This window comes from Ischnura elegans, chromosome 9, assembly GCF_921293095.1.
Source record: "Ischnura elegans chromosome 9, ioIscEleg1.1, whole genome shotgun sequence".
Taxonomy (NCBI): domain Eukaryota; kingdom Metazoa; phylum Arthropoda; class Insecta; order Odonata; family Coenagrionidae; genus Ischnura; species Ischnura elegans.
In genome coordinates this window covers 33,785,802-33,808,838 of record NC_060254.1, presented here as the reverse complement: position 1 = coordinate 33,808,838, position 23,037 = coordinate 33,785,802, and the positions used below count along the sequence as shown (strand labels likewise).

Genomic DNA, 23,037 nt, shown 5'->3' with positions numbered 1-23,037 from the left:
TTGTAATACTCTAGAAGCCGCCGTAAAGGATGTGGGAAAGAGGTTAAAGGACACAGGCTGTCTATTTTGGAAGGAAATGAGGTTTAAGTAATGCTAGTCTTGAGATATTATAATTAAGGAGTTTTTTGTAGCATAGCCTGTATGAATTTCAATTTAATTTGATTTAAAATGTTTCGGGTGCTGAGGATTTTAGAATTTACTGACGTTGAGTAAGATTAGACTCAAGGCACACGAAAATTCGTTAACTCACGGAAATTCGATTTCTTTGGGAAATAGTTGATTGCAGTATCGATTAATTCCATTAGACGGATGAAACTCTTACAAAATCGAACATGGCGTGTACAATTTCACTAGAATTAAATCCTTGAAAAACACCACAGGAAAAATGAATTATATCATGTATTATTAATCTCAATCATCCTCGAAGTAGAGCCAGTCATGGTGAGTTATTTCTTTTATTTTCATCCGTTTTGATCTGAAAATGAGTAATATTATATAGACACCATGCAGAACCAGGAAAACTGAGGAACTAAAAATGGTTGTGGAAATTTGATGAATCATTGAAATAATTCTTGACACCTGGAATTCTTCTGTAAGAATTCAACTTCTTTGCGTCTTTATTTAAATATTCTGATTTCCACCATAAGAATGAGACGTGTGCAATAGGGTGGTTTGCTATTATTTTTTATTGCCTAAATCGAAAGATTATTACTCCTGGAGTACGTATTTCACGCTTTCAGATTTTTAAATGACGATACCTATTTTTCGCGATTAAATGAAAAGTGAAAAATTTCAAGCGCGCGAAAACGCGACGCGTAAGTAGGAATGATGGGAAAAAGTCCGTGCGACGCATTTCTGGTTCCCCCTCACGCCTTGTGAGGTGACCTTGATCGAGGCTCTGAGCGCTGATAGGACGCAGGATGCTAGCGGGTAGCTGAGTACCTTGCTGGCTGGTAGCGCTTGGCTTAAAAAAGTTTTATTAATACCTTATCAAACGAAGAAAACTTTCCGACCTTAGCCAGTTTTGATAGGTGATAATTAAGACATGTTTCCCTGAGCTCTGCGCCTCATGCATGCATTGGTAACCTCAGACGATGTAAAACTCCTATCTTCTCGTATAGAAACTAGGTCCCTGTGACGTCACGTGGAGTGGCATCGCATGGGCGCCAATCTGGCCCTTTTCAAATGAGGATAAAAATGGACCATTGCCATTCGTCTAAACCGGTATTTCTAAAACGAAATAATTTGTATATTATGAATACAGTAATGGTGGGTAACGAATCGCAATCAATGACTTTCGTTTTCTTTGATGAAGGAAACTACCCTATTGCAGATATATGAAAGAAGGTAGTGTGTAATGCATATAACAGATATTACTCTCGCGATATTAAACTAGTAATTAATTTATTTTTGGTGAGGAAATTGGCTATCCTTTGGATTGGATTATTTATGGATAATTTTAGTTTGCTTACGTCGATGTAATTTAAAAGTCAGAGCAAAAATTTCTTGGAACCACTGGACAATCTGAGGAAATTTTAAATTCCAGGTTCTGTACGGGTTCCAAGAATGAATCCTTCTGAAAGGTTAAAACAAACAATTGAAAGAACTCTTTCCTCTTCGATTAGGATCCTTCCTTGTGTTTATTTTTAAGAGAGGCCGGTCTTATTTGGTCTGTTTGGGAAACTTTCCATATTTCGGGACTCTCTCACGCGGAAACATTATTTTTGGGCGAGGAGACGAGAAAGCTGAAAAATTCATGCCGCTGCCACCGGCGAGCTGTTTGGCCGAGCCCCCATTGTCAGAGGCCTTCTGAGCTGCCACCATCTTCCGTCGTGATCCATGTATATGGGTCGCTGTGGCCCATTGAATCGATGGCATTTATCAGTCCAGACGCTTGTATTGCCGGTATTTCGAGGAATTCAGTTGATGCGTGGAAGGGGTGCCGTCCGTTAAGCTGTAATCGGTACCGTCAAACAAACGTTGAAAAGCACGATTCTCTTACCCCGATTTACACTAAAATTATCGAGTGCACTAATGAAGTATCCTATCATATTTGCCTTTGCCGGTATGTCTGAAAATTAAATGGAAGGTTCTTTAGCCGTATTCTTCGTGGAGTTCCGTACATTTATTTTTAATGCAACGCTTGATTGTTAAAATCGCTGTTTAAATTTTTGGAGCGAAAAATTCCGCGATTTTTTTTAATTTTACCAAATGAAAATACTAGATTCCGGGAATGGCGTATATTTATTTATGACAACATTGTCGTAAAGAATGGAAATGCTTTGCGAAAACTAACTGCGGTACGATTTTCGTATTCTAAAAAGGGATTTTTCCCGTGAATACTGATAATGACTGCTATGTCTGGGCGTATCTCGTGAGTTAATAAAATACTTTTTCATCGTTGAAGTTAATGCTTCTGTCCATGCATGGTGTTAGGAAGGGCCTTTTTAGGTGCTCAACATTTTATTCCTTTAATGCAGTGAATAAGAACCGAATGCGTGTCCATTCTTACATCACCTCGGTTAGTAAAATTCATCAATTTAATGACTTACTCGTGACAATATTTGTCCACTCTCTCTTATGCGTAATGAGTTCCAGCGCTTGCTCATTAGGTTGGTTCTGGCAACCATGGAAGTGGTGACTATCATTTGTGTGTGCCGTACGTTAAATTTAAATTATCCTGCTAACATTTATTGGCTAACTTTTACATATTTTACGGGATAGTAATATTACTTGGTCGAAAAAATTACTCACAGTGTAACGAGCATTGATGTCACCCACTAAGCTCTCGGGAAGCGGGTGTAAGTACGAATTTATGTACCTGATAGTAAAATTATTTATATTTTTGTTATCAATTCTGTTTAAATGGCCTCTCTGATTTCTCGGTTGGTTTCTATTTAAAATATTTGAACTAAATATTCCGTATCACAATCCATAATAATTTTCCCTTATATCCTTCCCTTTTCCCCATAGCCCTTCCTTTTTCGGAAGGAACTGCATTGAAAAAGAACTTGAGATTGCTTTGTAAGGGGAGTTTTAAGCACTGAGGAATTTTAATAACCGAAGATACGCCATGTCGCCTGGCAGGCATTGAAGTTTCCCTGAATCTGGAACCTTCTACTGACGTCTACTTTTTTATAATCTGGTTATTACCGTCTTCATTTTTTCATATCGTTATGTAGTCGGTAGTCATGTGATGTCTGCTTGTTTGGGAAGCTTGAACACCGAATACTTTGTCATTACCGCTCACCCGATTGTGGGTACACTTCATTCCTGTACGCCTCCCTTACGATTGTCTCGTCATTAAAAACAAGAGAGGGGGCGGAGGAGGCTGCTTTCTGCATTGTCCGTCATGTCGGGGAATGCTGTCACTTTCCTTTCCACGAAGGGTCCAGCTCTTCGTGTCCGGATGAGCAAGTAAGAGGGGAAAATGTCCGTGTCGACTGCTTGGGGTGGCTTCGCCCTGAGGACAGGTAGGAATGCGTCCTCTGGTTTTGAGGGATGGCAGGCATACTCGCGGCGGACAAGAGGAATGGATGGAGGGACACTTTTTTCCTCTTTCAGGGGATGAAAGAGGCGATGCCTGCGAACCCCAGGGTAGATTTCGTCCCAGTTGTGTCCCTGTACCGCGTTTCTCTCTCGCCCTGCGGGTCGCACAGCATTTTGACGAAAAGCTTGCAGTTCCAACCACCGCTAGAGGACGAATCACTCCAGCTCGTATTTTGTGTGAAAAGCTCTCGGGGCTTCCACCGGGTCAGGAGCTGGAATGATGCCAACGTTTTGATCTGAGCGTACATGCTGCGTAGTGCATATTCGTGGGAGTAAATTTTAATCCTCCGGTACATTTTGGAGGTGGTTCAATCTCTGCCCAACACCTCTTTAGGTGGCATGCAGGATAATATATAGATGTAGATCTCCGACTCGGCCAACGAAACGGAGGCAGCGATCCAGCGCCTCACCCGTTGGCAGTCCCGGGTGCTTTTAACATAGTTTGTTCACCAGGTCAGCACCTATTATTTCTTTCCTATTTTGTATTTAGGTACTTGTCAAAAAATTGTACTCTTATTTGGAAATATTCACGGTATATGAAGTAGACTCACTTAAAAATTCCCTATATCACAGTTCTAAAAGAATTACATCTGTGAAAATACCGAAGCAGGAAAAAGTTGATGAGGGTTTCTTCTGCCTCAAAAATTTCAACTCACTATCTAAAATGTTGAAGATTGTGGCTTAGGTTTCGAATGCAACACGAAAAAATACCGGTCGAACAGGAATGATTCATCCTATGGACACACCATAACATTGCGTGAATATGGTTTCGTGTTATCCAGCGTAAAATCTTGTTCATGGCTGTGTCAGCTTGTGGTGGTATACGGTAGAATTACGGGATGAAGGTATGAGTAGCGGGTCACGATAATCAACAGTAAGGAAAGTTAGTAACGGTGGAATTGTAATAAATTATATTGTAGTGACGTCGTATTTTTAAAACCTTGGGCTGTATTCCCTTGATACCGCAGTCGATAGTATTATGGGCACATTAATTAATTACGATAGATTGAGAGTTCTGGAGCCTTAGGTGCGAGTGTCTTTACTAGAAATTTTGACCTTTAAATCGGATAGCGATGCGTAAAAAATTATATATGATCTATAATTTGAACAAGGTGGTAGTTTTAGTAAGTGTTTTGGTCCCGTCAGCGAGTTCTGGATATTTATTATTTCAAGGGAAACGAGCAGGAAAATAATTGAAACATTTTCCTTTATCGTATCTTATGTTTTACTCGCTAAAACTTGATAATCCTGGGTTAAAGGAAAATGGTGCTGTGGATCGCACAGCCAGGATTTTACGATTGAGATGTCTTTATTTTTTAATTCAATATCCTCCTTTCCAATACTCTATTTTCCGTACTCGTGGATAAGATCACTCCTTTTTTTATTTCATTTCCAATTTTTTAGTGTATTGGATGGTGCATTACCATTTACTTATTGCTGTGCTGGCATTAGTATCGTAAATTTTAACTAACCTACCCTCCAACAGTTGTCATTTGGAGTACTCATGATTCCTTGAGTTGAGACGTGGCGTGAATATTGAAATTAGAGGATTAATGCTGTTTGACTATGGATTCATTACACAGTATTGATTTCGTCTCAATTTTATGAAACAAGCATGTTTTATTTACGTACGTGACGACTGTCACAAATGGAATACGCTTCCGTGATAGAAATGTGCCTAAAGAGCATGGCGGCTTTATTTGCCCGAGGTGGACGCCTCTTCTGGGAAACTAGGCTTAGAAGGAAGAGGACGGAGACAACACCACCCTTTGTTGGATGTAGCCCTAGTATATACCGTGCTGAAGAATCTGGCCTGCATCGGTAGGGGGTCACCTTAATCGTGATACACTCTGGCTGAAAATGCCCCGTGGGAAGTTTCTTTCGGACGCAAACATGACCAGAAGGAATTCTGCCGCTGGCTTGTTTTATGGCTAAAGGAAAGGGGACCTCAGAGATCCCGGGAAATGGTTGCGGGTGCCTTTAAAGCACAGGTAGAGCGTCGTAAATAGATTTCAGCGGAAATTTATGACGTAGCGGTATTTTCTGTCCGAGGGAAATGCATTTAAATGTGATTTCATTAGTTTGATTTCCGCTATTGTTATTATTGAAGGGATGATACTGGTAAAGGTAGGTTGGCGTGGAGAAGTTTTGATTCGCTGGGACTGTTCCTCATCCCAAAATCGAACTTAACTCTTCAATTCCCTGTCCAACCTATTCCCATTCATTGTATCCTATTATCTTCCTCCTCCTTCCCCAGAATTATTTTTTCTAACGCGGATGTTAACATATTCGTTAGAAGGCGATAATTTTCTCTCAAATTTCGTTATGAACTGATTGAATTAGCATTTTAGGGAGCGCAAAATTGTTTTTATGGCTCACGCAGTTCAATAAATTTAACGACTACCACCGCTCAACGTATGCATAGGCCTATAATAATAAATGAGGCAGCGTATTAAATTATTGATACTATTTCTTGGTGATGCAATTGATTCTGAAATTAATTCCATAACCATCTGGCCGACGCTCATGAGTCATTTTGGGATTATGCTTCGCATAGATTTCCATATTGGTGAAATTTTATTTTTTGGATTATGCTATGGCCGTCGTCCTGCTCCTGCTGGGGCAAAACCCTCAGTATTAACCAAGATATTATCTTTGAGAAAAATGGACTAGAATTATGGGATAGAGTTTAGACTTTATGAATGGTTTCATTATATATCGTATTATTTTCAGGTAAATCATTTGTAGAAAATTGCCAGTTACTAGATATGTTGTCGTTCACCGCTCATTTTTTTGAGTTTACAAAAGTTGTTAGTCGCGTAGTTGACGGCTGAGGGATCCGAATTTCACGAGAAAAAACTGTGGTTAGGCCTCTTAACCGAAATAAGTAGCCGTGATCATATGATCTAGTGAAATCATAAATCTGCAATACTATTCCTCACGAATGCAAATACTCTGTTGCAAATTCGGGGAATAAATTGATCGCCCTACACTTATTGCCGCGCATTGGACGTTTTTGAAAAAGGAATCAAAGGTGATAAAAGTAGCTGAAGCTACTACGCTATAAAATTCATCATTTTTCATTGCTATTCCTCCCAATGACAAACATTATACTGCAAACTATTGGAAAAAAGTGGCTCATGCTCATAACCGCGTCGCGTACATTTTAGAGAAGCGATTAAAATGCGACAGAAGTGGCAATAGAAATCAGCTATCTATGGGATGGAATTGGGACTCCTCTCTGCAGTCCCCTTGCTCCTACGGAACTGACTAGGGCTTCCTCTATGTTGCCTCCATAGTCAAAACGAGTATAATTTCATTAGGTTCACTCTAGGGACTAATTCCGAGGAACTGAACCCAGCGTCGGAACCAGGGGGACTTCATAGAGGAGGCTCAATTCCATCCCGTAGAAGGGTGATTTCTTTTTCCACTTCGGTCGCATTTTAATCGGTTTTCATAAATGTCCGCGGCGCGGTTATGAGTGCAAGATCCACTTTTTTCCAATATTTTGCCGTGTGGTCTTTGCACATGCGAGGACTTACATGGAAGAGTAATGAATTTGATAGATCACGTCATAGAGGAGGCTCAATTCCATCCCATAGAAGGGTGATTTCTGTTTCCACTTCGGTCGCATTTTAATCGGTTTTCGTAAATGTCCGCGGCGCGGTTATGAGTGCAAGATCCACTTTTTCCAATATTTTGCCGTGTGGTCTTTGCAAATGCGAGGAATTACATGGAAGAGTAATGAATTTGATAGATCACGTCAAAAGGTGTATAAATTAGGGTCAACATCCCCAATTATTTATTATTTCCCCGTGAAACTCGGATCAATTTGTCCATCAGCGACACGAGTGGCACCTTTTTGTAAACCCATTTAAATGCGCGGTGGGTGACAACATAGGCGGATCCAGGGGGGGGGGGGCACGGGGGCACGTGCCCCCCCCAGACCCTAAAAAATATGCAAGATTTTTAATACGGTCCCATTATGATTGCGTTCGTTTTGTATTGCGAGGAATCGTTGTGCCCCACCCAGAACAAAATCCTGGATACGGCCTTGCTTGTGCCCCTCCCAGAAAAAAATCCTGGATCCGCCCCTGGGTGACAACACAATAAGAGGACAACCTGAGGATCCTCTTTTTTAATATTCGTGCTCGGAACTAAATTCTGCATCACACGATCATTTTTTCCATCTGGGAGCTGTTACTCAGAGGGATGGAAAAAATAATCGTGTGATTCAGGGTTAAGCTTCTCAGTGAATATAATCTCGTGCCGGGAGGAAAAACATTCATTTCGCTTCTGATCCAAGCGAGACATTTTAGTATTATTCCCTTTTGTATCCTTGCTCCACGCCGATCTGATCCCCTTTGACCAGTTACCGAACAGAGCGACACGTTTCTTGATTGTCAAAAGTTAAGACACTTTTCCGAACATTATGTAGTTGCACCCTTGTGGGTGTTTGGTCTGGGGCTTGAATTCTTGGAAAGAAGATAATTGCTTTAACAACACCTCATGCATAGCCCTCACGAGATAGGAACTCATTTGAAACACACGCGAATGTGGTGAGCCGCGGTGTTTACCGGCGTGAAGGGTGGTTGATGGGCTGAATTTGGTCGGGAAATCACGCGACGACTCGCGTCTTCATTTGGCGCGGCTGCGGCACCCATCCCTCCAGTCTATTTCTAGAATAGTAGGCCAATTTCATTCTCATAGAGGTAATCTCAGATCAGGTATCTTTTCCATTAGATTCTATGAGTGACATGAACTGTAGACCGAAGTTTTGACACGAATAATATTAATTATCCATCTCGGATGTTGAATACAGTGTTAGAGTGTAGAATGTTAGGTAAATAAGGGAGAGGAAAGAAGAGAATAGGAGTTTTAGGTGGAATTAAAAAGGGAGTAGGTCGCACAGTGTATTGAAGAGGAAAGTACATGAAGGAAGGGGAAGTTCCCAGAATGCTCCTTAAGCACTCTATGGAAACCTTACTTCATCGGTAGAATACTTTGATTGAAATGATCTCCACAACATTTCAATTCTTCAGTGTCACAACCTGAAGTTGGTTTGATGGGGTATAGCCCATCACGTGATCATTCAAAAAATGTAAATTTCACACATGTATTGCAAGTATTTCTGTTCTTTTCACTTGGTCAGTTTCGATTCCCGACGTATTCTGATTTCAGTTCGTCATGGATAGAGTGATAAAATTTGTAAATCATATAGAGACATTCTTGAAATCGAATTTACTATAGTATGAAAAAAATACTTGACTGATTTTATTTTCGAGATCCCAAATACGCCTCTACCCATGGGCGTACCCAGCTGGGTAGGAGGAAGGAGCTGCCCCCCTTGGCAGAAAAAGTAAATTTAGTTCGAAATTTAGTAGAAATTTTTGAACAAATTTTCTTTGGATCAAAGGAAAGTGATTTCAGTGTAAAACGTGTGATTAAAAAAAGTATTTTTTTCCGAGCAAATAATTTAAAAAATAATAAAGCGCTGTTTTGGTTTTATAATCTTTTCTATGTTGGAATTTGAACGACCACGACTTGCCCAACTCCAGTTTTGATCCTGGGCACGCCATTGCCTCTACCAGTAATATAAATTAGTTCATCAATCCGATTATTGGTTTATTTTTAAAAATGTTCCTTTGATTCATCGTAAGAAAATCGACAGTGACTATTTAAGTTTTCTTTACAAACCATGACTAATCTATGTTGGAAGACTTGTGAATCTGGTGTGGAAAGTGATGTGGAGAAAGAGAAACGGCGATAAAGCAGCGTTGCAACATCGGGAGGGAAAGTGATGGCTAGCACTGGTGTACATCTGGTTCGGGATATGGTAAGAGAGGGAAAAATGGGGAATAGAGGTAAAAATATTGTCCTGCGGAAAGGGGGTAGTGGTGCCGATGAACGGATGCCGTAGGGTTGATGGCGGTCCATTTAAGGTGAAAGGGGGGGGGGGTGTTGAATCTACAGTAGAGCCGGATGAATATGGTTCAAATTATAGATATAATTTGAAGGAAAAGTGTGAATGTATCTTGCGAAGCAACTATATTTGAAGTTTTTAAATCGGTGTGTTTTTCTGTTAATATAGGAAGCACTGGAATTTACTGTCACATTCCGTTCACAAAATATGTATTTCCAACTGAAAAATAGTAAAATGAGCAGGTGGCGAAAGGTTGCTGGTCTTGGTCGAAAGTTGAAAAGGTGAGGCAGTCGACGTCTGTGTATTGTCTGCGTTAGAACTGTTTATAAATCGTCCTCGTTACATCAGTAGAATAAAAATCTGAGTTGGACTAAAAAATCCTCGGGAGTGCGAGGTGGTTCTTGGAAAGGATCTGGATCTCCCTTCCCTGGCTGTGTGCATTTCACATGGTTGTAACTTAGGCCGGGGTGAAACCCCCTACCTACCCAAGCATACGTTAAGGATGAATCACTAAGTGAGTGTTATTGTTTAGAGTCCATCTGTTTTGGAAAGCAGCACGAACCACGAAGAGGAGGAGACGGTGGTAAAAGCAGCGTTGCTAAGTCGGGGGGAAAGTGCCTGCCAATGTTTGTGTACCTATGTATCCACTATATGTAGAATGAGAGAGAAAAAATGGTGAAAGAGGGTAAAATAGTGGCTAGAAGAAGGGGGTAGGGAAGTCGTGGAGCCGTTGGGTGGGTGGTGAAGGGTTAATGGGGGTGCCGGAAAGGTAATGAGGCGGGGTTGGGAAGGCAGAGTTGAAGAAAACTTGAGAAGGAATCATGTCAAACAATTGGAACTGGAGGTTGCCATCGGTTACTTAGCTGCCATTGTAGAGAACTCAGAATTAGGATATACCACCTATAGTCGTGGCTCTATTTAATCCCACAATTTAATTGGAAACGCATTCATTAATATAAATTTCTCTAAAAATGTTTACGTAATAAATTATACTTTTTAAATTGTAGTTACGGCTCACTCGTTAATTGAAAGTCATCGTACTAATAAATATATACGTTTTGTCAAATGTTAAACTAATTGTTTGAAAGAAAATAATGCATTTATTCCATTATTATTTGTGGTTAGGCAGGAAAACTTCCTGTTGCTGGAAGAAAAGACCGTGTGGTGAATGTTTAGGGGAAAGGAGACGGCGGTAAAAGCAGCGTTGCAACGTCGGAGGGGGAAAGTGGCGGCGAACGTTAGTTTAGGTATACGTCTGCTCTGAGATATGGAAAGAGAGGGAAAAATGGGGGAAAAGAGGGAAAAATAGTGTCCAGCGGGGGAGGGAGAGTCGTGCAGCCGATGAGCGGGTGGTGGCGAAGGGTTGGCCGGACGAGGCGGGAGGGGTCAGCCGCGAGGGGAAGCCGCCGCCGCCGCCGCTTCGTGACTGGCTTTCCCCAGTGGAGTCCGCCGATGCGTTTCCCACGCCGTGATGCTGCCCGGGCCGCGAGGCGTGCGTGAGCGCCGGGGATAGTCGTGAGGAGGGGGCGGAGAGGGGCCCGCCTTTGCTCTACCCTCCTCCTCACCCCCATCCGCCCCTCACCCCTCACATATCCATCCTCTTCTTCTTCGTCCCCCGCGCAAGCCGCTGCCCTTTTCGCGTAAGTCGTGCCTCCCCCACCCCTCCCTCCATCCTCTCGTCCAGTTCGCGTACCTACGACTTAACTTGGGAGTTTCATCGGAGTGTTTTGGTGGAGAATGAGAGCGGTCGTATTGCCTTTAAGATAGCTTGGTAAGTAGAATATTTCTCTACGGGAAGTGATTGGCACGGTGAATTACAGAACTATATTGGGAATATTATTGTCCCAAAGAACTGGTCAATTTATGTTTTTCCTAATTGGTCGGACGCTGTGTATGCTTTGTTATTTCGCCAATGGACGTTCGTAATTCCCAATTTAGTTTGAAAATCCAAGACTTTTTGAGTAAGAATTTTTTGTACTCGTAATTCAACTTTTCCCATATTATGGTTATTACGTAAATCGCAATTACTTGACTAGAAAGTGCAAACCTTATTTATATGAGACTTCAATTAACTGGACAAAAATCTTTTTTAGTTAAATATTCTGAAAATCCTCGTTCTCTAGGTTGAAGACGTGAGCACCGACCTTTCTTTGACCTTATTTGCATTGCTTTCGACCCATCGATTTGTAATCATGAATCTTGACGACTATCAGCAAAAAAGCAACACCATCCGAATTCGAGGAGCGCTATCGAATAAACTAAGCTAACAATCTCTAGGAAACTAAAAGAATAACAGAGACCGTTTACTTCTTCGTTGGGTCGTATACTTTTCAAAATCCTCGCTCCGGTGGTAAATGTTGCGCTTAATTTTTTCTCACACAAGTACCCGTTTTTGCGCATAAAATCACGTTTCCGAACTTGTAGTGCTTGGTATTCCCATAGTTTTCGTTTATGCAACTTGCAATGTTGATGTAAGGAAGCTAGATCTATTCTAGATATATCGATTTAAATTATATCTACATATATTTATTAGGTAATGAGGATTTCTTGCGTGAGTTAAAAATGTTACGTTTTTTCCTCCGAAAGTAAATTTAGAAACCTTCGAGTGCCCTCTAAGGTAAAATCACTAATGTACTCAATCACTCTGTTGAGATCATGCTATCACCGAGCATCACGGAAACACATTTCGATGCTGTGCCACACTTCGTATCCCAAAGCAGTATCTTGACTCGGTTGTGAGCATGAATGATTCCTGTTAGGGAGAGATTAGGTAGCCGTGAGATTTCAGGTAGTCGACGGTGACTCCGACTCGTAATTGTGTGGGTGGGCTGTGAGAGATATGAAGGGTGGGGTCTTCCTGGTTGCTAAGAGGACGCGTCACACCCTCTCGACCTTATATTTTGTCTGGCCTTTTTTCGCGACGAATTACTCGATTATAACCTGCGTTATTATCTTTAAATTTTCGGGGTGCATTAAGTATAATTTTTATCAATATTTGAAGTCAACTCTTCCGAAGAGATATCGTGGAACAGCACATCAAATGATAAGCAAAGATATTGTGTTGCCCACTTAATTAAAATTTAATATTATTTCACAGCTCTTCTACAGGTGTTTAGATTGGCTTTCTGTCATCAGTATCTGACGATGCTTGCAAGCCAATCAAAAGTACCGGATGATTATTGCAAGCCAATCCAAACACGCGTAGTAGAGCTGTGAAATAATAAAAATAATGAAATGGGCGGTACGGTATCTTTATTTATCATTTGTCAACATTTGCCTGTATGGAAAATATAGGAATTTTTTAATGAGAAAATACTGAGGTAAAATTTTCCAATTCCCAAAATTCCTAATGGGATTGATGCTTTCTCTTGCTTGATACCTGCTGTCCCGTCTCCACCCCGAGCTTCGGAACTGCACTTTACTGCCATGTATTTTCCGATTGGCATTTTCTTTATTATTGAATGTCGGTGACTGAATTTAATAGATTTAATGCGAAACCCATGTCGAAAACGATTGTCCAAACAGAATTTTGAAACGATGGTCATCGATTGCATTTTGTTGTCGATGTTTGTGGAACATCAATCGTGGATGATTGATCAAGTCCATTTTTGTTCTCTGTGATTATTGTAATTTACTGGTTAACCTCTTAATGCAGAGGACCTTCAAATTTGTATCGTAATTCAGTCGATGCTCACTATCGACAACGAAAGTAGAAATCTCGTTTATGGACTTACTTGGCTATGGACTTGCTTGGCTAATAAAAGGACTTTCTTGACTATGTTTGCAAACAATAGAAACATCGAATAGCCGGGGTTTACTCCCTTGGCCTTCGCTTGGTATTGCGGGTCACTAATGTGTTATTGACGTCCAAAATATTACAAAATATCAAATTAAATACTAAATTTCGATAAATTTGAAATGCTATGACTAATCCCAAGATCTAATATTACAGTCCTCGGAGTTAATTTGCTCTTGCACCCCATCGCTTTAGCAATTGCTTGTTCATCCGTTGACGACGATGGGATGCATAATTTTTTTCTATTGATATATTTTCCATCTCTCTCCTTTTTACCTTGGAATTGTTTTCCTTCTCCCTCATCATTTGTTCCCTTGTTGTTGGAAGACTACAGATTTATTTTCACCTCGAAAGATTTCAGTCCTGTTTTTATTCTTCGTTGAAGTGTCGTCTATTAGAACAGTCGAGTGTCCAATCCATCTAGATTATTTCGATCTCAATCCCCTGCACTGTCCACTTTTTCCTCTCTCACCCCCTGCCATCTCCTCCCCCAACCCCTTTCGCCTCAACCTCCCGAAGGAACGGGTTTTACCTGTTGCAGATATCACGGACGCCTTCCCTCCGCCCGCAACCTCCCCCACCGTTTCCATCTTCCTCTTGTCTGCACCTCTTCCTCTCTGCTCTCCATCTCATCCTATTCTATTTTCCGCTTACCACTCCATTATTCTCCCGTGTAAAATTCTCGAGCGGTGGGGATGACGTAAGGCTTGGCCACACGCCATGGGGGTCGTGGGAGGTTTTTTCACGGGGTTACGAGGAGGATTATCGCCGCATGCCTGGGCAGAGCTGTCGGAAATTGACCTTAGGGGATCATAATGGGGTCATTCACTCATGTCCGATGTCACAATACAATAAAAGAATTCGGTCAAAAAATGGAAGGGAAATATAAATAACGAAGGAAAAAAATCTTATTAATTCTGCCATTTTCTCATAAGTTTTGGATAAGAAAACGATATAATTGCTCCCCAATTTACATGCGTTGGTGATTTTATTAGACTTCTGGGTCAATATCTCGTTCAGGGAAAAACATGCTCTCAAGAGAAGGAATTTGCCTTCGATTGAGGAACCGAGTAATGTTTTGCATGACATGAGGATGTATTTGTAACTCATGCTACAGTGTTCACTGCCCTTACCTTAACCCATTGATTACTTTTTATTAGCACACAATTACCTATCTTGGTAATGGTATATCATCAAATAGGGTCACGTCATTGTGTTTTTTTTTCGGTGTATGCTAATTTGCTTTTCTTTCTGCGGCTTTGCCGGAAAATTCTCAAATTTTGGAATAAGAGAGGCATCCGGCTGGTGCATCTCAATGTGAAACCAAATGAAATATTTCACTGAATCTACTTTTAAAATCTTGATTAATTTATACCATGATCCGTTAATGTTAGCGGAATAGGCAATTGTTTTTCAGTGGTATGCTGCTTGTTAATTATCAATATACTGTTTCAAATATACCACCTGTAACTTGTAAATTAAATTATAAAAATGATGAATGAGTGGAATTAAAGGCCTGGTATTGCTCTCTTTAAAAAATCGCAAAACTTACATTTTCTAGAATATAGTTGAACTAAAAAAAGAACGTATTTCAAACGCATATGCCCATTAATGATTATAGCTTCTACGAAGAGTGCTCATGTGTATTCGGAGTCGTTATGAAGTTGTTGCAGTCGTATTTCCTTGAAGTACCCCCTCTTTGGAGTGAGATAAGATTTAAAAGACTCCTTGCCTTGGTCATATCTTACTCATCTCAGATCGTAAACCTTCTCACCCTTTCTCTAAGAGTTCAACTCGAATCCAATATTTTTTTCTCGTGCAGGTATATAAACTTTCACTTCACAATTCCGAGCGATGCTAGATTCTTCATTGGATATGTTCTGCTTTGTTGTTTTTCAACCCGACTTATCTCTTGAGAATCGATGGCTCGCCGTCTAAAACAGTTGGATACATAAAGTGTTAGCCAATTAAAAATAGAATGTATCTAATTTTCAGATAAATTTCAGTTTTTGCTGTGAAGCAAGTAATCGGTATAAACGCATAAGTTTTGAATGATGCAAAAATGTTTTTCATCCATTCTATGGAGTATAGTAATTAACTCTGATATGCAATGTTAAAATCGTGGTTATTTCTCGGGTATGTTTATTATAATGAATACTCCTTAGCGAAGCTCCTGTGGCGTGTATTTTCGATCAGATTTGAAATAAGTGGTAAATGAGATTGCTGTTCTTATTTGATTTTTATTGGCACGCTTGACTTATTGATGAAATTGATCTTCTCTATATACCGTAACAGTTTCTAGATTATAGCCTTGAAAAGATCCATATCTCCCTCTCGACCTGACTATTCTTGTGACGGTTTTACTCGCGTCAAACGTTACATATCACGTTGAACATTTCAGGTTGAGCAGACTTGACCCTATTCAAAATTTGCTTGTATCTCAAATATTGATTAGTTACGCATATGAAAATAATTTAAAGGTAAAATTATCAAATCTGAGTTACCGGCAAATGTTGAATAACGCCTTCTTCGTATACCCTGAATATTTCAAGATGATAGCATAAGTTCTAAGCGAGTAAGGTGTAATGTTTGGTTCTTTCCCGGCGAACAATAGCAGTGAAGGCTTCTCGGGCTATGCACCGGGTCAGGTCCTCCATATCCCCTTCCAACGTTTACTCAAGCAGCTCGTCCATCGTCCTCAGGGTTTCAGGAATCCAGGACGACGATGGGCGAGTTGCTTGTCGAAACGTTGGAAGGAAATATGGAGGACCTGACCTGGTGTCATCATCATCATCACTGGTCAACAATCCTAGGATTGGTTTGACGCAGCTCTCCACTCAGTTCTCCTATCAGCTAATCTTTTCACACCTACGTATTTCTTCTCAGGCCATCTCATTTCACATCCTTCTTTACTTGTTCCACATATTTTGTTCTAGGTCTTCCTTTTCCGTTCTTGCCTTCCACTTGTCCTTCGACGATTATCTTCATCAGGTCATCATGTCTCAAGATGTGGCCTATAAGGTTGTTCCGTCTTCTTGTTAAGCGGCTACCTGGTGTATAACCCGAAAAATCTTCACTGCCTAAGTAAGGTGTAGGTATGCGTCCTCTGAAAGTACAAAACCTTCTGAAAAATGTTTTGCCCGAAAAGGAGTGGCGGTTTTTAGCGACGATTCTGTAAGGAACACGACCATAGGACTTTCCCTCTATTAATTATAGTGACGCGTAAGGATAATTATGGCGTTGGGCTGAAACTGAGCCTCAATTTTTCATTCGATAATCTTCCAACTCCTAAGGGCAACGTTAAAAAATATCCCCTCCGCGTCATGAGCTTCCCTTGTGTGGCAAGTCTTTTGTCTCAGCGCCTCTTCACAATCTCCATGTCCTTCTCCCCTTCCCCGCCATTATTCACCCTCCCCTCTCCGTCATCCTACCGTCGCATCATCCCAATCTCGCCTCACGCGTCCTATGAAAGGAATAACGGGAGCTCATCGGCGGGAGGGTGGGTCATCTCTTCGGTATTGCCTCGCAACTAGGTAATCCGGGCGAAAATTTCTGACTATTTTGTGCATTCCGTACTATTTTCATTTTTTGTTGTCAATTCCCTTTGATAATAATTCTTGAATACTAGCAACACGATATTTTTATTTATTCGTGATACACGTTATCTTTTAAGTTCCTTACACAAGATATCTCTTTTAGAGAACGTTTAATGTTCTTCATGCTTCTTAGATTTTATTTTCAATATTTTTACCTGCTTATGTTACGTTCTTTGGTTTATTTATGGATTTAACGGGTTTTAAACTTTTTTTTTTAAGTTTAGACTAAAAAGAAAGTGTGGAGCAGATATACCTCAAGCCAGTCATCAGCATGGAAATTCTAAACTTCAAGTTAATGGGTAAATAGTGCAATTTGAGATTGTATTTTTCGTCAGAAGCCGGTGACATAACGTTAAAAATGATATCTCATTTATCACTGTCGGTGCAATATTAACGGAGCATATAAGGAATGACAGAAAAAGACCTTTCTGTAATAATTTATGTGATTTATTTTTCCCATTTTCTATCATTTTAATGTAACTCAATTATTCTTCTTAATTATACACGATGTTGTTGTATCTTTTAACTTATTTATTCAACTGCACTGGTAACTAGTCAACAACTTTTTCTTACCCTTGGCAGCCCTTTGCTTATTTATAAACTTCAACAATCAATGTTGTTGATTTAAATTAACATTTTGTTAAAATAATTACTATTTAATTCAACACATTTCTTGCCCCGAATTATGAAGCGTAGGGATCGAGTTGGTGTGCAAGCTCTAGTGTTGGCTTCGTATCCCGTGGGTACAAGTTGAAGTCTTTGCGATTGCGGAGGTATTTCAGAGACTTCCCAATCCCTGCTCGAGTGACTATTGGGGTCATTTCGATTACAACGTTGGTTAGGATAGCTGAGAGAAGATCGTACCCTAGTGTTAGTTTTGGACGTTTAAATTTCGTGCAGTGAGGATCAGTGGGCTAGTCTCTTGGGGATATAAGTTGATCACACACTGCATTTCTGACATATTACAGTGAGACAGTAAAATGATAATGATGGATATAAGCTAGAAGTTTAAAACATAAGCAACAACAAAACGTAAAGAGACAAGATTACAAGTATAAAAATTATAAAAAATAACCAAAATATTAAAGGGAAAAGAGGGGGAGTTAAGCTTTTTTTACATATATTTGGGACATAACAAAGTTGATAACAGATTCAGGTGACTCCAGGAACTTCGTTCTTCAAGGATTTTGGTTTTGGGGTGTCCGAGGACTTTACTCGAGATTTGATTTCATTTGACCACATGCAGTATTTCTCCCAGTATAGGTACTGTAGAATAGTAACGAGATAAAATGAATAAAAGGCAGAAGGTTAAAATATAAACGACGTGAAAACATAATGATACAAGATTACAAAAATACAAATAAGGAAAATTCAACAAAAATATGAAAGGGGAGCTTAGTTTTTTTTTTACAGATATATGGGACCTAGCATGTTGATATAAGAGTCGGATGACACCAGGAAGGGATCGACTTTTAACTGGTGGAGAGTTGGAGAGGGGTGGAGAACGTTTGATATAAGGAAGTCTGGGTATAGTCCAGCGAAGAAAAGAATGAGAACGAGTTGAACGGAATATTCGAATTGAGAATGTTGTAAATTTATTTTTAATCAGTATGACGTAAGGAATTCATTGACGTATCTGGTGACGGTGCTGGAATCTCACGCTATGCTACGGATAATTTATTGATTATGCGTACTGGAATACGTATAATTTATTATTATTATTTTTTATGAAAGTATTGGCATGAAAATGGGCTTTGGCGTAGGGATACTGGAATCACACGCTATGCTCCGGATAAGTTATTGCTAATTTTTGACTTTTGATTTTTGAGAAGGTTTTGACGTGGGGGTACTGCAATCTCACACTTTTCTACGAACAATTTATTGCTAAATTTTTCCATTTATCCGCCATTACGTCATTCCCTTCCTCCTTTCCATCTATATATACTTCGTCCTCCCTCCTTCCTCTATCTCCTTCTCCGCTCTTGTTCGGGGCTTTTGTCTCATCGCCCTCTTTACAATTTCCATCTCCCCTCCCACCTCTAATCTCCCCCTTCTCTTTTTCGGCTCTCCCTCTCCGTCATCCCAATCTTTGCCGACCCTCCGCCTCACGCGCCCTCTCTGAAAGGAATAACGGGAGCCACGGCGTGGGTGGGGATCAGCGGCCTCTTCGATGCCTTTCGCTGTTCACCCTCTGCACGATGAGCACCTTTTCGAGTGCGTCTCACTTAATGCGGTGCACTCTCTTGAGCCGATGAAAGAGTCGATTGATGGGCTTGGGCTGGTTGGTTATTTTTGGCGGTCAGCGACCACGGAGGCCTTAGACTTAGGTGGAGCGATTTTTTGTTTATTCGCTAGTATCCAATATTGGTCATGTGTCTTCAGGCCAGGGAAAGCGCACTGTTACTATCAGTGTCGAGTGGTATATTAATTTAACAAGGGAAGGTACCCAAATGTCACCACCTGATGGCGTTAAACTTTATCAGATTGTTAGAAAATAAAATTTGAAGAGGTGTGTATTTTTGCTCAAGTTTCCAATGGACCTTAATTTTAAAGCTAAGGCGACAAGCCTAGATTAATGCAGCTCGCTTTATAAAAATATCGCTACACATTGGCTTTTTACCCCCTTCCGCGCTCTTGCTTAGAGCGCGGAAGTAGGGTAGAAGTTTCCGTAAATGTGAATGAATTTCCCAGAAATGTTTTGAGATTCTGTTGGGAAAAGTAGATAATGATTAATTCTAAGTTTCAGTTTCCATTTCCACCACCGCGGCCACCGTTTTCATGTTTACATTTATCCCACCATCGCGTAAGAAACACATGCGGCCTTTTACATCGGGTTATTAGACAAATAGCATGTACGAATCCAAACATTAGTGCCCTGGACAGGGTTATGCTACCGAGGCTAGACTCAAACTCGCGACCTTTTGTTCGGTAGGCGAGGATCTTATCCCGCCACCGCCGACGACGATCAAACAATAAGGATATGCTTAAAATTGTTCATGATCATTGAAAATACTTATCCCTTCCGCTGCGGTTTTGTCTCTCGTAAGTTTTCACCGGGTCCTGTCATAATCTTTCCGGCAGTTCCTCCTCTCCCTCCCCTTGTATCTGGCTCCGTCTCCCTTCTCACACTACTCTGCTCATTGCTTATTCTCTTTCATCTCGGCACAGCTTCCACTCCAGCTCTCGTACCTCTCAGCCTTGCCGGTTCCATCTCCTACCATCTCTTCTCCTGTTTACCACTTGTTTCTCCCCCGTACCCCTTTCAGCCCCTCCAGTACTGCCAACTTCAGAATTAGCATCTTTAATTCTACGTAGCGTAGGTTTGCGTTGGTCAGGATTATCGCCTTGATTTTTTTAATGTTGATTTATCATACTACACCGGTGTCAATTTTAAATTTGCGCGCACTTAATTTTGTCAAAACAATTTAAATTGTTACTTTTAGATCCGATTGCCATAACATACGAGTTATTTGAGATAGGAGCCGTCGATCGAGCGAAGTTTCGCTTTTGAAATACGAGAGAAATTTAAGATACGAGGAACGGCAGGCTGTGGCGCTGCACACGGCCCACCAGTTCTCTGCGCCAGTATTACAATGCCATTTACGTGAACGTATTTTATCTGCGCTTAAAAATGATTATACCCTCAATGAGTCTTGTTTGTCTGTACTCTTGATTTACGTCAGTCACAGCTCTGCTTGAATTATTTACTGTCGATTCATCATCCGTAAAAAAATCACATAATTGATTCATGCTGCTCAATTGATACAATCGGGACCCAGTTTTTACGCAACAAGCATGCAATTGGGCCATTAAGATTTTTTTCTGTCAAACATGAGGCTTTAAGGGTTGAACTCGTCGAGTCAGAAATGCGGAAGGAATTGAGTGAGAAAAGCACAATCTCTTCTCAGCCGAAATTCTGTGTCGGGAACAAAAACTTATGGAAGAGCGGAAGATAAATGATGTGCAGAGGTGACGGAAGAAGCTCGACAAGACAAATCACTTGGGACTACTTGAAAAAAGTGACTGGAAAACGGAACGAAAGAAGCCGCTATGAAGGCAAAGCTGAAAAACGCGCCGTTTTATTCAATAAGGCTTGGACTTCGCTTTCTCTCGTCATTATCGCTTACTTGCGTGCCAGCTTTAATCGTTAAGTATTTGCTAAAGGAGACAAGGGTCTTTAGAGACTCATGTCTTGAATTGAATGTTTTTAGTATTGAAAGTCGTTTGATATTCAAATCATCCAATTCGTCAATGCATTATAACATTACTTTGCGGTTCATGGGGAAATAAATCATTCATTCATGGGGAAATAAATATTTTAGGAAAATCAACGTCATTGTAGGGGATTGCGATTGTAGAAAATTGATTTCAGGAAGTCACGCTGATTATGAAACTTCGATACAGCTTTGCGTTTTATTGAGGGGACCTTAAATTCATCTTATAATTGCAGTACTTGTAATTATAGGGGGAATGTGTTATCTTAGGAGGTGGAGTTATAAGCGTTTCAAGGAAGGTTTCCGGGTTTAAACCCTGGGTGAAGTCTCGGGTCACACTCAATAATACTCTAATAAAAGAAGATGACTTATGGAAAGGAACTGGTCCTCCAACCCTGAGTGTATGAGTTTCACACACCAGTGGCTTAGCCCGGGGCGAGTTCTACCCAAAACTATCTAAAAACCAACCTATGTATTTCATAACTGAGTGAGTTAGAGTTAGTAAAGGTTCAAAAAGTCAACTTTTTGAGGAGAGTTATCGAGTAACAGCATACCAATGATTAACAAAGGTATTATGCTGCCCTCCTAATTTTATTTTACAGCTCTACTACACGTGTTTAGATTGTCTTGCACGAGTATCGGTATTTGATGGTGATTCCTAGCCAATCGAAACACGTGAAATAAAATTTAGTGGGCAGTCTTTGTTTATCAAAGGTTCGAAGGATGTTTCGGGTGATGGTTGCTTATATTTTCCCTTGCTTCTAAGTAGAGAGCATTGTAGTTGGTTGGCAACGCCGTTCTTCCCCATCCCCCGCCACAGCGCCTCCCCACCCCGCCCCACTCCTCAACCTCCCCCGCCATTCTCCGTGCTCCTCCCCCCCTGCCACCTTCCCCTCCCTCCTTCTCCAGTATCCATCCTCCCCACCCTTCCCTCTCATCTTTCCCTCCCCCCCCATCAAACCGCACCAGCCCTGTAATTGCATCTCCTCCGCGGCCAAATTCACCTCAAAACACAGCTTACGAGAAAGGAAACCTATTTTCGTTCCGTTTTTGTTTCTCCAAAATCCTCCCTGTCCCTCCCTCCCCCGTGTAGTCTTCTTCCTTTTTTCCCCATCGCCTCGTCATTAGGTCCATCCCGTCCATATTCATTTCCTGCCGATCAAAAAGTTATCCATGTCGTTCTTGCCTCGCGGGAACCTCTCATTTTCTCATTTTGCCTCTCTTCTTTCCCACCTCCCCTAACTCCTCCCCTCCCCGTCTCGGGCGTTTGTATTCGCAAATAATTGGGATTAAGGCATTGTTTTTTTTGTTTGTGATCCTGGAGGACGCGAGTAGGTAATATTTTGGGAAATTTTGGGCATAATGAGTCGGGCTTCTGGTGTCTGCATCTTGTTTACCCTATTGTGGCCGTCGGCATAAGTGGATTAAATTGGTCTCTCAAAACGAAACATTGCCTGAAGCTCGATTCCCGCAAAGGAATTTATTTTTGTGTGTTTATTTATACAATATTGGCCCCGTTTTTTTAAAATACGGGCTCCAGTAGCAATTCTATCAAATAAAATATTAACTCGTTTTTTGTATGAATAGTCATATTAATAAAAAAATTGTATTGGTAACACTAACTGAAACTCAAACGTAAGGATAACGACTAGGCGTAAAACTTAAATATAGGGCCATAGAGCGGGGATTAAACAAGAAACTTCGGACTTGATCCAGAGTGGTGGTATGTGATCCGTGTCTTTCGAAAAAGTATTAAAAATCTTGTGGAAAATGCTTTCACGAAATAAACGAGTTTGGTACTTGTTATTGTGTGCACATCTAACGCCTGAGAACCTTGAAGGGTATGGTGTACTGTTGGGCGATATTTCAATAGGCTTCAGAATGCATATTTTCTGTGTGGTTGAAAGGAATAAAGTTTCTGTTCATACGCTGTGATAGTCCCAGGATGTTCCTCAGGGT

General features: G+C 40.8%; 1 protein-coding gene across 4 annotated transcripts in view; it reads left to right on the top strand.

The window, feature by feature from the left end:
- LOC124166063 (aryl hydrocarbon receptor nuclear translocator homolog) overlaps window positions 1-23,037 on the top strand; it is a 138,071-nt gene that overhangs the window by 83,211 nt on the left and 31,823 nt on the right. The gene's annotated exons all lie outside the window — the stretch shown is intronic.